Source organism: Anser cygnoides, chromosome 10, assembly GCF_040182565.1.
Source record: "Anser cygnoides isolate HZ-2024a breed goose chromosome 10, Taihu_goose_T2T_genome, whole genome shotgun sequence".
Lineage (NCBI taxonomy): Eukaryota > Metazoa > Chordata > Aves > Anseriformes > Anatidae > Anser > Anser cygnoides.
This window is the reverse complement of record NC_089882.1, coordinates 11,384,188-11,400,340: the sequence shown is the minus strand read 5'-3', so window position 1 is coordinate 11,400,340 and position 16,153 is coordinate 11,384,188. Positions and strand designations below refer to the sequence as shown.

Below are 16,153 nucleotides of genomic sequence, written 5' to 3'. Positions count from 1 at the left end.
CTGCCTTCAAATTGCATATATTAGTTCCCTATCAGAGTAACTCACAGGCATGGAAATCAGCCATGTCCCGTGAAGGTCACGGGAATCTTGGTGATGGAGAATTCATTCCCAAATAAGCAGCTTATGTATAACATTGGTGCTAGTCTTGGTGCCAAAGGCTTCACTTTACGAATGAACATGAGCTCAAAAGGCAAGTGCTAACTCACAGCAATAGGCATATCTTTGGAAGTGCAGTCTCCTTGTCTAGTATCCAGGAACAAATTATATCTAAATTGTCCCCAATATAGGTTGCAGACCTGTCTCTCAAGCTCATATGCAGAGGCCTGTTTTCCTCTCAGTTCCATTTATTCTTTCATGAAAATTAATATACACACCAAACAAAATTGAACAATCTCATTCCTTTTTAAACTTTCCCAAATTCTTCTCACAGGATACCTGTCGCGGAGACCCCGTACTTCAGTGTCTGCAACAGATAGCAATCTTCCTTTTATACCTCCTGATTTTCATTAGCCTTCGTAGAAAGATGTCACCTGACTCTTCCCATCTGTGGTTCCCTGGTTCAAACATCTGTTTTAAATTTCAGTAATCATCTATTTTAATCTTAGCATAGGTTTGTCTCAAAATAGACAAGACTGTTCTCTCTCATAAATCTTTCCGGATGCTTCCACATCCTTGCCTTTCCCTCAAAAGCTTAGGCAGCATTGCCTGTTATTTGCTCAGCTCAACCTCCTAGATAGGAGTTCAAAGATTTTGATGCTGGAACAATTCCGTTTGAACACCTTGTGGGGCTGGGCGTGGGGGAACTACTGTGTGTCACGTTTGGTGAATTTTATGCAAGTAGATAGAAAAAAAAATCCTGGATCTCATTCAGAAGCATTATCTACCATTATTGGTTGTGCATAGATTCAAAATCTTATTCCTGGCAGTAATTGTAACAGTGATAAAGAAACAGTTCTTTATAATTGAGGTGATGTTTTAAAAATTACTGGGAAGATTTGTTGGGCAGTCAGTAGCGGATCCAGATATGCTGGGAATAGAGCATACAAGTGGAAGGTGGAGTGGAAGAAGCTCAGTAACTAATTCTATCACAACTGATAGTGGGAGTGGATGAATGAGAGAAATCTAGGAAAACAAAGCTGGAACATAGAGACCAGCTTTCCATCCTCAAGACTAATTCATATGCTGCTGTGCATGTTGCTGGGAGGCTCATGGCAACCTTAAAGAGTAAACTAGAGACCGATGGATATGCCAAAGCAGTAGATGTCTCATTTTCCTTGTGGTTATAAGGCTTCTCCTAATCCCTTACTCTTTGTTGGTCAGAACTGCATGCAGATCAGTGCGTCTCCTCCTGGGGGATCTGGTGGTGTGATGGTTATGATAGAGGGTGCCAAGCCAAGAAGCACCAATACTGAAAGGAAATCCATTCTCATATCTATTGGGACGGGAATGCAGTTGACCCAGAAAAAATACAAGGGCAAGAGAAAAGGCTAGAGTCCAAGTAGTAGCCCCAAATTTCTTATGTTGTTTACCCCAACAGACCTGCTGGTGCTCACATAGAGAAACATGCTAATTTCAGTACAATAAAGTCATGTCAACATAAGAAACATAATGTCAACATAAGGGTTAGGTAGGTCCTCAACATTTTATTTTTTTTAACTGCTACTGAATTCTGCGAACATGTTAATTTGAAGGCATTCTCTCTCAGACAGTTTTGGAAGTCGATGCCCTGCTGAAAGCTGAGTAATACAGGTAATGGCTGTCTTAAAAGAGATTTGAGCTTTATTTAAACATACACCTTGTTCCTGAAGCAGAAATGGTCTTAAAGTTGGATGTGTCATGTTTGCCCGTGTTTCCGATGCAAACCTCAACCTCTGCTTCAACTGCTGACTCCTGTGAGACAGATTAAAGCAGAGAGAGGACCTCCGTGCAGTTTGGAAGAGCTGTCCTTCTCTCTTTCCTGTTCTCCAGAAAGGAACTTCACTGGAAAAACTGACAAAGGCATAGTTCACATGCAAATCAAAAAGTGCACCTATCTTGTTTAAAAACAAACAAAAAACCATTGTTAAATTATGTGTAACAGTGCCACCTGCTGAATCCCATCCTAACACCTTTCTTCTCAAAGGTAATACGCATCTGAATGAAATGGAGTTGGTCTTGATTCAAGTGCAGAGATATGCCCTGGCTATTTCCCATATAGGGAATGCTACAACATAGTTTAAAATACTGAACTAAATACTCCCCTTCAGAGCATAAGATTGATTTGGTTAAATTTATCATCACTCAAATGCAAAATACAGTCCTTAGAAAGCATATGAAAAATTATTTCTGTTAAATAAGCTTGATGCATTTTCCACTATTATTAACAGTGAGGTGTACAAAAAAAAAATTGGAATTGTGCTTCTAGTAGTAAGTAACTTGTCTAGAAAGTGGCAATGTTCTAAAGTTGCAAACAACGCGAGATTCCCTGCTGAATTTCTGAATTTAGAAAAATTTGATTCTATCAAGAATACTGTCAAATAAGTCTAAAATGACTGAGACAGGCTGTCATGAGGCAGGCATTTTGTGGAAGTGAATGAATGCCTTTACTGCATTCAGCAGTTTGATACAACAGCCCCCACGCTGTCTAAAAATACTAACTGTATTTTCGAAGCCATTATGGGCTGAATTCAGCCTGTCTTATTTATATTTATTTCTAGCTTTAAATGGTCTTGTTTATTTTAACACAACAGTATTGCAGGACAGTGCTACTGAGAGTATTTGGAGTTGAACTGGGCTCTGACTCCGAAGGACCACCCTGTGTATGGCAGATACTGGTGAGGCAACAGCTCGTGGTTTGGGTAACCTCAGTAACACCACAGGGGTAAGGCTGGTATATGCAGTCCTGCATCCCTTGCACGTTCTAGAAGTGTTTTCTGCATCATACCATATATGAAAAGATATTTTTTAGTTGTTTTTAAATCCTTTCCATGTCCTTGCCTTACCTATTTTCTACCTGGTGCAGTGTTACTCTGAAAGGATTTTTTTTTTCTTTTCTTTCCCACTTCAGGTAACCATCCTCTGGTACCCGTGCCATTTTATAAAGGTGAGAGCCTAGGTCTGGTCTGCTCTGGTCATATGTACATCTCTGATTTCTTTGGGAACTAAATCCAACCTGTAAAACTCTGACTTTGCCATTCTGAAATTAGTTGACAGGAAGTTTTACACCAAGGAGGGATTGCTGTGAAGCTGTCTTTATTAGGAAAATAGAAGAGAACAAAATGACGTGGATAGTACTCATGTAATAATAGATCCTTCATTTTACTGCTGAATGCATTCATCTTTTCCTCTTTTTATCCTTCTAAACAACAAAAAGAAGCTCTTGGTGCATGCAAAGACTGCTTTGGTTATTTAGGAAGCTAAATCTGCATATTTCTGGCACCACATTCAGAAAAGCTGGTTTTAAGTGCCTGTCATAGTTAAAATGCATGGGTGTTTTCCTTCTGGTTGCCCCCTGCCAATGACATTAGGGCTGCGAGTGTATAAATATACAGAGATGCATTCTTGTTTCCATTTACAGTGTGAGCTCTGTGGTATCGGCCTCAGTGTTCCCGAGCAAGGGAAAAGGGATGTTGACAGGCATGTAAATGAAGCTGGACACATGCTTAACAAAAAGCGACAGCAAAGTAAAGCCAGTGACTTTGTTCCATCAAAAGATACAAATTTCCCATCCTGCAGCATAACATTCAAAGTGCCAGCATTCTCTGAGCTGTTTTCACAGAGGATGTTCTCTAATGGTCAATTTGTTTGAAGGGAAAAAGGATGGCATTTCAAATGCAGCAAATAAAATCTAGCAATGCTACAGCATGAAATTCTAGCAGATATCCTACTGCTGGAGTCAGACTTTCAAAAAACATCCATTCGTACCGGCTCTGGATGGCAGCAGTGGCACAGAACAGAGAACCTGTTTTCTTCCATCGAGGAGTGCAGACAGAGATGGAAGTACTCTTGTATTTTGGCACCTGTGCTCAATAACTGTGTGCTGAAATATCTGATAAAAGCTTCAGAGGCATCTTAAGAACCCTGTACTATGAAAAAGATACCATTGGCTTCAGCTTGGGCTCAGCTCAAAACCCTAGATGAACACAAAGGATTTTTGATCTTTATTAGAAAAAAAGAGTTTGTAGCATCTCTGCATTCAAAACTGCTATGAAGCCACAAGCTTCTGTGCATTTAATAGGCATGTTAGTATGTGAGAATATTTTTTTTGATCCGGATTGATTTTGGTGGATTCCTCAGACAAGCCTTTTCACCTATGCTTCTACCAGAAAAAGCCTAGGAGTACACACTGAACAGTAACCATGATAATCAAACTGCTGAAAGAAATACAGGGATCCTTACCTAAAAAAAATAGGACAATGCAGCCTCTATGCCACTTTTTTTCCCATTACAAAATAACCTATGTGAGAACTGGAGAATAGTACTGAGCAGTAGATTAGCATGTGATCCTCTAGATTTTATTGTGAGGAGACAAATTGTATTAGGGTATGTTGATGCATATGGCATTGTACTGCTGTGTGGTTGGTAGTTCCCTCAGACAGTGAGACAGACCAGGGTATTCTGCAAGAGAGAGAAGGGATGGTCCTCTTGTTCTGTTCTGAATATGTATATTTTCTGAATTTGAAATATGCATGATGAAGAATGAACGGCTGGAATCCAGAGTAATCCTTCAGTTGTGCTGGCATGAGTCCAAAGGCACAGGGCTCAGCAGGATCGTAAAGCCCTTTAAAAAATGACTTAAAATCTCTCTTTTTTAGGCATACTTTTCTTGGGATGTTTAAGGAAGATGAAAATGTTATGTTTCTCAGAATTAAAAGTTGAAATTCTTCCATTTTTGTCACTGAGTAGCTCCTGCTTCTGGCCCTGCTAATTCACTAGGTGTTGGGTTTTAAATCTACCCATTTTCCTAAGGGGAAAAATTCCATGTTCTACAGTAAGGTGGGCCTCTCATTTTTTTTTTCTTCATAAATTCATTATAAAAAAGAATGAGGGAGAGACTTGCAACAGCTCTGAGGTGTTAACTGACATCTCCTACATTCTGTTCATTGTTATTTTTATGTACCTTTTCTCAATGCAGGTACTGGGCAAAGTGGGATGAGGTACCTAAGGAGCAAGATGCTGTGGTGGGGATCATGAGGCTTGGAGTGTGTTTTCAGCCCTCACCATGTGCTGAGCTATTTGGCCTCTGGCTTGGCCTTCATTATTTTGTCTTTAAAGTTGGTATTGTGTTTAGAACTGGATAAAATGTTAAACACTTCTTAGGTGTACTTGGTGAAAATGGAAATTCCAGTGAAAAAGGCTGATGGCAAATCCATCTGTTTTCATTGAAAGGATTTTTTTTTTAGGAAAGGAAAGTGAAATTTTGGGTGTTTGTGGATACTTCTTTTATAATTAGCAAAATCTAATCTTTAAGCAAATTGCCAAGAAAATAAATGCAAAAATCCTCCATTCTCTTAAAAGTAATCACTGCTCCTCTTGATTTTTGTTGTGAGTGATTGCATGAGAATAGGGAACAGAGGACCCAGCTGGGCTCATGAACCCCCTGGGATAGAGTATTGGAGAATTATGTAGTAGGAGACTGTTCCTTTATGGAAGAGTTCCCAATGAAACCAGCAGGGAGTGGGGAAAGCAAGGGCACTGGCTGGAGAGGGCTTCCCTTTATCACTGAGCTGATCAATGTTACAGTTAGGAAGAAAAGGAGGCTCTTGGTTTTTAAAGGCTGTTAACTCATCTGTCTGTGTAAAATGCCAAACTGCTTTACTCTTCTGTGCTGATGCCCATCTCTCTACTCCCGGTTCTCCTCTCCTGGCTGGGTGAAGAACTTTGTTTGTTGCTTTCGTTCTCTGGACCACTTTTATTACCTAGTCTTGCCCTGGGACTTCCAAGGTCTGCTTACATGTTGCTTCATCAGTCTCTGCTGTGCATTTAAAACTACACTAAATTCAGTAAAGCACTTGGAGATGCAGTGCCTTATGAATTAAGTCCAGATCCCAGCCAGCCTCTTGCAGGAACATCACTGAAGCTGGAGGCTGTTGAATACACATAGAGTGCATGGTGTGTTGTATAGGGCTGTGTTTTGGGTTATCATCTGACTGGAAGAAAGATAGCTTTTCTTTTTCTGTTGTCTCCAAATTCTTGAGCAAAAACTTTGGATAGGGCCCTGTGTTGCCTATTAGTAATGCAGGAAGAATGAATTCTGCCTGCCTTCTGGTCTTGTTCTCAGTTATGAACTGTTCTGGTGCAGGGACTTGTTCTTTATGCCTGTACAAAGTGCAGAGTTATTGACCAGCTAAGACAACCGCTTAGCAGTGCTAGGCCTGTTGTTGTTGCCTTGGGGTAGGAAACAGGCTTGATGACCCTGGAGTCTTTTCCTGCCCTTTCTTCTGTGATTTTTAAGGTTGGGGCTTCCAGGGCTATCATAATGCAGACTCTGATAACCAGTCACTGTAGCTTGAGACTGAGATTTACAGTTGGTTTGTTGTTCTCTTATGTTGTCTAGCGGTGTCTAGGATTTTCATTATTGTGTGAAAAGCTTTCTAAAGGCACCAGCGGTGCTGCCTGTGAGTTATTCTTGGCTTTTGCTCTCAGATTGTGATTTGTATTTGTTCTCTTTAGCAGCAATGAGGGTAACCCACAGTAGCCATGGGGATGTGCTGGTCATTCACCTTTTTGATCTTTTGTCAAAATATATTTAGTGAGAACAGTGGGGTGGGAGGAGGACATTAGGAATCTTCCAGCAGGTTAGTGTCAAAGGGGAGAGAGACCAGTGCTAAAGTCCTCTATCATAGTCGGTGTAGAAGGGAGAAAACACAGTCTACCAAGAAATTGTCATCTTAGTCCTCAAGAGCTGAGCTCTCAGACTGTGCAAAATTCTCATACTAAATTGATAAAATAGAAAGTGAAAAGGGAAGCAAAATTTTATTGAAATTAACGTAAAGTCCCTTTAATCATCAAGCTTAATCCTCAGTAGAAAAAGACTCAAAAATTGATTTAAAATCTCTGTACAATCATCTTCTCTAATGTGAAGCAAGGATCCAAGTAAATGAATGATTTACTTTAAAAAAAAATATTCTGACTAATCTTGAGAACATTAATTTTAATATAAATGTGTGATCTCAAGTTCTATCCATTTTCAGATCCTGTTTTAGTAAGTACATATAATTTGGAATAGGACATAGGCTTTTTTTTTTGTGTGTGTAAATGTGTAGGGAATGCATTCCAGTATCTTTAACCAAAATGTGTAAAAGGGAGGTCAGCTTCACTGTTTACATAACGTATGAACATATCATCCCGAGTGAAATGGAATAGACACAAAAGAATGGAAAACACAGTGACTTTCTTTGAGGGTACAGAATCATTTAAGCAACAGTTTTAATGAGGGGAAAAATACTAAAATTATCTGGTCATGTGTACTAGCATTGTAACTCCTACAAATTTCCATATCTGAAATTGCAATAAGGAATGGTGCTACAGATTCCAGGATCTTTTGGGATGAAAGAGGTCACCTCTTTTTCCTCTTGGCTTTGTGGAGGAATGCTTTCTATCTTCTTCCCTCCAGCAAGGGGCTTTTTGGACAATTCGTCATTTCTGCTAAGGAATTTTGAGGGAAGTGATCTGAGCCATTGTGTTTCAGCTATAGCCAATTGCTGTACAGCTTTCAAAATCCAACTTTATATTCTGCTGGAAAAACTGAGTCAACTACCCAGTTTAGAGATCCCATGATATTGCAGAGCTTCAGGTTTAATCTGTTATGCATACTAATTAAGATAGTGGCATCATAGGCTGAAAGGTGTGACGAGGGTGCTTTATCTTAATCTAAAAGACTACCTCTTCTGCTTGTATGTGTACTTTTAAAACATGCATGTTGATGTAGACTGGTGTCCTTCAGAATAAGATGACTTACTCAAGTTGTAGAGGGATTCTGTTCATTCCTGTGCTAGCCCTGTCCTTAGATACCTGCCAGGGTGAGGGTTAGAGACATAACAACTCTAACTACTGGACAATGTTGCCATGTTCAGGGAAAGTCTGAAAGATTATGCTGGAGACCTGCGTCCTGAGGTTGTTCAGAATCAGAAGAGCAGAGAGGGTATTTAAAACTGCTGTCGCCCATCGTTTGCCCAGGCTACCATCTGTGGACATTCTCCATTGCAGAACACAAGTGGCAGTGTTTATCACAGACTTCTCAGGGGAATCATGTGAGTTGTGGCCAGTGAATATGCTATACTTGCAAAAGGTACTAGTCCAACAGTGTGTGTGTGGGGGGGGGGGGATAGGACATCCTTCTTTGCAGCACAGATACAGCAGTGCTGTTGCAATGCCAGCTTCCCCATAATACCCAGTGACCAATTATATTGCTGCTAAACCAAGCTACAGTAAAATCTGTGTCACGCTTAAATTGCTGTAACAAAAATGTGCGGTCAACTGTATCAGAAACCTTTGGTAGATCAATAAATAAGGCTCCATAAATGTGGCTGATATCCAGAGAAATCACAGTATCATTCCCAATGCATACAGCTACACTGCAGTAGTTAGTCTGAGCGTGGTCCTGCATCCAGAATGAACAGCAGTTTCTAAACTGGTGTATAAATCTGCTGTGCACGCGTGACTGTGTGGGTGACTTAACCAAAGAATAATCAGGATATACTTGAGTTTTTGTGCAGTTTTGTGAACCTGGAGGATACCTGGTCACCGTGTAGCTTCTATCGGAGTCAGACTGAGGATGACAGGCCTGCTCCTGTGACTGATGAGATGTGGAATGCCAGGAGCTGTCACAGAAAGGACTCATACACAGCAGCTCCCTCTGTGTGTTACATCACCAAGCCACCGCAGCCTGACCAGCAGGACTTTCCCAATATTGTCTCTTTTCTGAGATGTTGTTACTTCCTGCCCCATAAATTACTTGCACTAATACTTAGGATGATCTTGACTGACTGTAATGTAGAGATTGAAGTGAAATAATGTGTCACAAACTCATAATCACTGGCAGTCAGGCTGAATTGTTTATCAGACACATTTATAATCCTGCTTGCATGATGTTTTTTCATTACTTGGTAACTTCTGAAGGAGGGTGAGCTTAGTGATTAATCATCATTATGGAGAAAATTAAAGTAATGTGTACTAGTTGCAATTCTGACTTTGTAAAATCAGTTAAGAGCAATAGACTAAGGCGGAGTCCTGTTGCAGTTAAGGACAACTGTAGATCTCCCATTGAGTTTGTGAGGAATGGGCTTTGCTGAAGGGATCCCATGCGATATTCTGTCTGTGAGCTTGCAGCAGCATGTACTATACTTGTCCTCATATGTGTGCCTGGTTCTTATTCCATAGGCATCAGTCACATCTGTAGCTATGGTTTCAAGCTTTTTATCACAATCAGTAGAGATGTACGCTTGCAACTCCGACCTAATGCTTCTCTTGGCCTGAATGACATCTGCAGCTTATTGAGCTGGGGACTTCTTCAACTCTCTCGCTGTCCATCCTGACTTTCACATAATCTTTCAGGTGTGCAAGTATAATTTCTTTGTCATCGTATAGTCGGTGTAATGTGCAGCTTGCTGAGCACTATGAAACAACAACGGATTCAGGTAAATACCACAAAACACAAATTCAACATAGTGTAAGTCTTACGGCATCTAGCTTCTTAACGCTGGCATTTTCCACTTAATGAAATATAATCAGATTTGAGTTTACTGCTCAACTTATATTCAAATGTATTTCATCTAGCATATTTTAGCCTCAGAATGTGGGGCAAAGGGCAGGCAGTGTCTCAGAGATCAGCAGCTGGAGCCAAGATTGTACATGTGACATTTAACCTTCAAATGAGTGGCAAGGACTGGGGTATATGGTGACAGAAAATGGGCGAGTGGTAAATCCAGTAAATGGATTTGGTATGTATGTGAAAAATGTTTGCTTGGGTCATTTAACTCCGCAGTTACCCAAATTTGTCCTGGCCAGGGGCTTGCCACTGAAGCAATTAATTGAATGAGCTCAGCAAGGATCCATGTTACCGCGCTTTTCTTAGCTAGGGCTGCGTATGTACACACGACAAATAAATTACTGCTGACTGGCAGGGATTGCACTAAAAGGTGACGTGCCCCCTAGCCAGAGGCATGCTTTAAAGGCAATTAATCAAATGAGTTGGGCAAAGATATGTGACGACACCTGTCCCAGATAGCACTGCAAATACACATCCAATTAACGATCTTGATGAAAGGAAGAAGAGATAATTAAAAGTAAAGAGCTTCCTCTAAAGAGCCAGTAACTCTGACTAGAAAATTTCTGCCTTACTTACAAGAGTGTCCCAGCATTTTCAAGGCTATGGTGCCTGTGTATGTCCTGGTAGTGTAGTGTATGTACGTATGAAGAAGAAAAAAAAAAATTTTCAGTGTCCTAAAACTCCTTCAGCTTGAAAGTCCCTTGCATATCCAATGTGTGTGCACCTGAGTTCACACACTCAAGTGTTGCTGCACATAAGCCAAATTTAATATAAAGATAGCAGAAGTTCCCAGATATTCTAGATTGCTCTTACAAACATATTTGTTATCAGGTAACGTAATCTATGAGAGTCTGCAAATGAGCATTCCCTTATTGACAGCAGTTATAATTTTAGAGCCTTCTAAGCCATGACATCTTTTTACAATCTAAATGAATATTGATCTGAGCATAGTCCTCATGAAATTTATGCTGGGTTGCACCTTCGCATGGGAAGCATGAATTTCTAATTGTTATCTTGAGATGAAAAAAACAATTGTAGCAATGAATCTCTTTTCCACAGATATACCTCACTCATCAGCTGTTTGTTTTCTTGTTTATCCCCAGCCATGCACCCCTTCCTGCAGAAAACCACACTTATTTTCCACCCTGAATCTTCTTTTCTATCATAATCATCTCCCTGAGTCAATACTGACTCAACCAAAAGACTTTCAATGCCAACATCTAACTAGTATGTGTGGTGATGTGTTGAGTCTTGCGTGCATGCCTAATACAAGTACCGGAATCCATTATTTCAGGAGTTTCGCCTAAAGATGAGAGCCCCCACAAAGAATATTGACAGTCTTGTTTTGAAGTGTTTCTCCTTTTCCTTCTCATACCACAGAACTACTCTGTCCCTCTTGTATGACCTCTTTATGCACTGGATGCATCATAAGTTCTGTGTTGTGGATTTTTTTTTCCTTCCCTACCTGTCCAAATGAGTTATTTAGTGTCTTTTGATTCATGTACTGCAGTAGTATTGCAAGTATTGCTTGCTGATCAGAGTATCCCTGATACATGCTTCTGAGGACTTCCTTAACTGTTCTTTTGCAGCTGGATTTTTGTTTGAATTCTGCAGAGCTCTTTTCCCAAGTAGCCGTACCTTGCTGACTTGAGCTGGACAGGGATTGGTACTTAGCCTTTAAAGACCCAGGTTTAATGTGTCATCAATTATCTTCCTCTAGATGAAGAAGTGCTGAAGATTTTTTTTCTCAGTTTTGTCATGGCAACTCACAGACTTAAGGTAAAGCAGAAAGATAATGTTAGCTTAAATGATTGGCAAACTCGTTGACAAGCACAATGGGAGATGATCTTTAGTATGTACATTAACAGCTTGCCATTTCAGAGAACTCCTTTTAGTTGAATTGAGTGGCACTTTTGTTCTCTTTTTGTTCTCTTTTCATTCCCACAGCAGGGAGAATGCGAGAAAAGGAAGAGCAGGACCCCACAGATGACAGAGTCTGATCAGTTAATTTCAACAGCAGCTTAAAAGGAATCTTTTCATCTTTTCGTAATCCTCTGTCCATCACTTGCAGGGTCCCAAAGAAAGGGAGAGAGCACGAGAGCATGGTGCCCTCAGGCCCCCACCACTCCCACAAGGTCAAACACATTATCTGCTCCAGTGCCACTTCTGAACTGTGGCTGTGGAGAAAAAGGTGAACAGAAATCTGTTAATTTTGTCTCCCCACCCTTAGTGAAACATAAAAGCAACAGCAGCAAAGTCTTAAGGAAAAACAGGATTCTTTTGCACTGAAGAGAAAAACACCCCATATTTAACATGTTCACAGGCACAGAAATGACTTGCAGGCTGGTTATCAGTCCTGCCATGTAGTCTGCTGGAACCTGGAGATATGAGGTAACTACTCGAGCTGTGTCAGTGTTTTCAGTTTAAAAAGAATGAATGCATTGCTGCCTAATGAATCTTCTTTTAAACCTCTTTTTATTATTAATGCTCAAACAAAGAGGACAACTGGATGTAAATGAGAAATTAACTCCAAAACAGAATCACCTGCCTAAAATGCAGAGAACATACCTACAAAAACATGAACAAAGATGGGGAGATGACACCTTAAAAAAAACCAAGACCAGTATCAGCTGAGCGGAGATGTGGGCTTGATGGCTTGAGATCTTTTATTCTTACTTCATACTTACCTGCTTCTGTTAGAAAAAGGGGAGAGAAAAACTTTGCATTGCTTGTATTGGGGCTTGCAGCTCCTCCAGGGTTCAGGTTGCTAAAACGTTGGGTACAAAATAGAATTACAACTGAATTTATTGATTATCTACTGTTGCTGTTTATTTAAATGAATTGATAGAGAGGGGAAAGGATTAAAAAAACAAAGAGGAAAAAAGATATTTCTTCAAACATTGACTACACCCCACAAAGCCTGCATAGTAGACCAAACTGTATCAAGGTTGCATGCTGTCATGCAAGACTGATCTGACTGGCTGTTTCTCTATAACTTCACCTCTGCTTCATTTAACTGCCCTCTTGGAAATGAGAGGGCACAGCAGAGGGGTACTTCCTTGTGGTGATGTCTCTGCAAAGCCTCCAAAGCTGCCCTGAGCAGGGGGAGCTGCAGAGCAAAATAGTGGGACAGAGACTAGAGTCAAGAGACTGGATTTTTATTTTTTATCTTTTTTTTTTTCCTGAAAAGCAGCTTGAAGAGAAGATTCAAACTGGGATCACAATTCTTGTGGATTTCTGGACAGGCCTATTCTGTATGTCTTTTAATATGCAGGTGTTAATTAAACCATTTTAATTCTATTCATTACATCTCTATTAGAACTGGTCCAATATACTCTAATAGCACTCGACCCACTAATTGTTTTCCACTGAGAATAGAGATTGGGTCAATCTTAACCTGTAGGACTTGGTTATTGATTACTTAGAAACTAGATTGATGGTCTTTGCTTAGTTCTTAATGAATTAATCTGCATTGTTGATGAGGGAAAGTAGAAATAGTTTTGATTTTAGTCTTGCTGAAGCTGGGCACATGCTTAAATTTTGCAGACCATCAATGGATAAATGAGAAGGCTCAAGATCAGCAGAGTTCAACACATGCTTCAGAATGCTGATTTGGTAGTTCTTCACTCTCCTTTTGCTTAGAACTGAGTCTACAAGCATATTGTTTTCTTCTATCTTTAACCTGAAAATGACTCAATTTCAGTTTTGTAGTAAAAGACAAAGCTGGAATTTGGGCTTCAAATATGGCTTACAAATTGGAGTATGTTGTAAATCAACATGACTACTGGTTGGCAGTGACCTAGGCTTTTGTACCAACTTAAAAATGTGCCCTGTTAGAAAATGACATAAATACTCCATAGGGTCCTTGGAGGAGTACCTTCAGTGTCACAAATCTCTATAAACTTTGGAAAACGCCTAAATCCATAATGTTGTATTTTCTGTTTAAAAAAAAAAGTGATAATTCTTCTCACTTTGTGCATTTCTGTACCAGTAATTACAAGCAGTCCTCTTAGAAGATAGTACATGCAGAGAATAAATGTGTATACATAAACATGTATATTTGTGCACAAACAGCTAGATTTTGAGGTTAGGTTTTAGAGGCTTATTGAAGTGACATGTGTTCTTGCCTACTGCTTTGTAGAAGCACTTGGTTAAAAAGATATGAGGATACTGATTGTAAAACCATCATGTTATGAACATTAGTTAATGCTTCTGTCAGTCAGTTCTCTCTGGTGTGCAGTAGTCTCACATCAGAAGGCATTAATCTTACCCTGGCTGATATACAGAAATGCAGTACTACTCTTCCATTAAATCAAAGTGGTGCTCGGTCCTTCACAGAAATGCATTCCAGCCATGGCAGAAAGTAGCTCTGCTCTTTTGGCAACACGCTGTGCTGCTGCCGCCTTCTTGTGAAAGAGATTTTGACTTTTTACTAATGTGCATAAATCTTTATCTTTCAACACTGGAAAACAGAGCAGGTCAATCTGGCACCAAAACTTTCCTGTGATAGTCCCCCCAAATGAAGAGGACCTGAGGGAATTTAATACAGATAAATTCCCTCTAAAAAGCAACAATAAAAGCAAAAATTCTGTGCTGAAAGTCCAGTTCTCTCTCTAGTCTTGCTCCTCTAGATCACAACATTGTAAAGCTGAATTAGAATATTAGTTTAAAGTATTAGAGAAATTCCAGATGGTCATTAAGATGTGGCAAATTCTGATCCATGGCTTTGCAGCAGTGGAAATTTTTGGGACAAAAGTCTCCTATTGCTCTGATCATCTCAGCTGGTGTATTTAGTGGAGACTCTCTACAACCACCACCTCCACAGTGATTTGAGGCTGATACCAGTTTCCTTCCGAGAGGGGCAATTTAGATGTCAAAATTGTGGTGCGGGTTCATGGTAGTGAAACCCAAGGTATCATAAATGCTTCTGGCAATCCAGAACGGTGTGCCTAATCCCTCAGGAGGTGCAGGATTAAGTCATGCCTGTTCATTAAGTTCTGTCAGCACTGCTTTATGGGCTGGTGTATGTGGTTTCCTGCTGAGCATGCTGGCAGCTCTGCATCCCATTCTGAAACGTTTCTCCCCATCTAGGCAACAGAAAGTTCAGGCCACAGATGTTTGTGTAAATGCAGCTACCTTTCAAAATACAGTCCCAAGACCTATGCAGTTGTGTTCTTTTATCATGCAAGAGAAAATTGAAGTGTACTGGGAGTAGACTGGAGGTAATTTGAATGACTTAAATGTTGCAGAAAGTGTCTCTAAATTATCAAATGTGATCTCTTCTGGCATTAATATGATGGTAGCAGGTTTGTCCCAGGTTCCACAATTTCAGTGGGATTATAACCAGGTGTGTATTTGGGAATGTGAACCTTCACCTAATATCACAATAGCAACAGTCACACCAAGATGTGTTTATGGCAGCACATTTCCTTTCACAAGGGAGTCCTTTGTATTCATGGTACTTCTGTTTCTATGGTAGTTTGAGGTGAACATGGGGCAAGGGACATAAAATGAGCTTCTGCCATCATCCCTGTGCCTTGTATGGTGAATCCAGCTGCAAGCTTAAAGGTTCTGTGGGTAACTTGATGGATGTCTGGTCCTGCAAGAAGTGGCAGTTTGATATGAAAGATCCAGCTACGCAGGTACGTAGCTGTGCGCTCTTTGTTAATTGGGTTCTGCACAAAGCCAAATTGCGACACAAGTCACTTGCACCTTTCCTTTCCAGACTGAACCTATCTATTACTAATCACAGGCCTTAGATGTAGTATTGAGTTTGGTTTCCTGCCTATGAATTGTGTGATCATTGCCCTACTTACTCATCTTTATATGCTAATGTTTTATAATACTTTATAGAAAAGCATTCATGGAGTCAACTACATTCTATTTCCAGCTTCAGTCCTGACAGCTTCTCATTATTGTGCTCACAAAAGCTTGCTAAGCATGACCTCCCCTTTAGAAATCCACTTGGACCATTCACTGTGCAGCTTGTCTGAATAGTCTTCTGTGCTTTATCACTGACTTTAGGATCTTTGCCTCTATTACAGCTCTGTAGTTTTCTTGTTTGACCCTTAATTCCTTTTTAAGCATGGATGCCATGTAAGCTTTCCTCAAATACTCAGCTCTATTGAAAAACAATTGCAGTTTTCTAGAGTGATGTACAAACCATTGCTCTTAACAATAGTGATACCACAAAGGCTTTGAGCTATATGATGCTGTGTGTGTCCCTGACCCCCCCCCCCCCAAGCCCTCTTCACTAAAGATCCCACACTAAGCTGGGTTCTCTGCAATTTGGTGAGAGAGGAGATGATGATGATATGAAATTCAGAGGGATTTGAGCTACTGCCAGTTTTGAAGGAGCAGGTGCCAAAAAGGGGTGCAATAGAAACCTTAAATTACATACAACTC

The 16,153-nt window shown here is 40.2% G+C and overlaps 1 long non-coding RNA gene across 1 annotated transcript in view; it reads left to right on the top strand.

The window, feature by feature from the left end:
- LOC106035494 (uncharacterized) overlaps positions 1–16,153 on the top strand; it is a 196,668-nt gene that overhangs the window by 2,287 nt on the left and 178,228 nt on the right. Inside the window, exons 2-3 of the long non-coding RNA XR_010833937.1 lie at positions 2,730–2,813; positions 3,047–3,082. This is a non-coding gene — a long non-coding RNA (uncharacterized lncRNA). The remainder of the gene's footprint in view (positions 1–2,729; positions 2,814–3,046; positions 3,083–16,153) is intronic.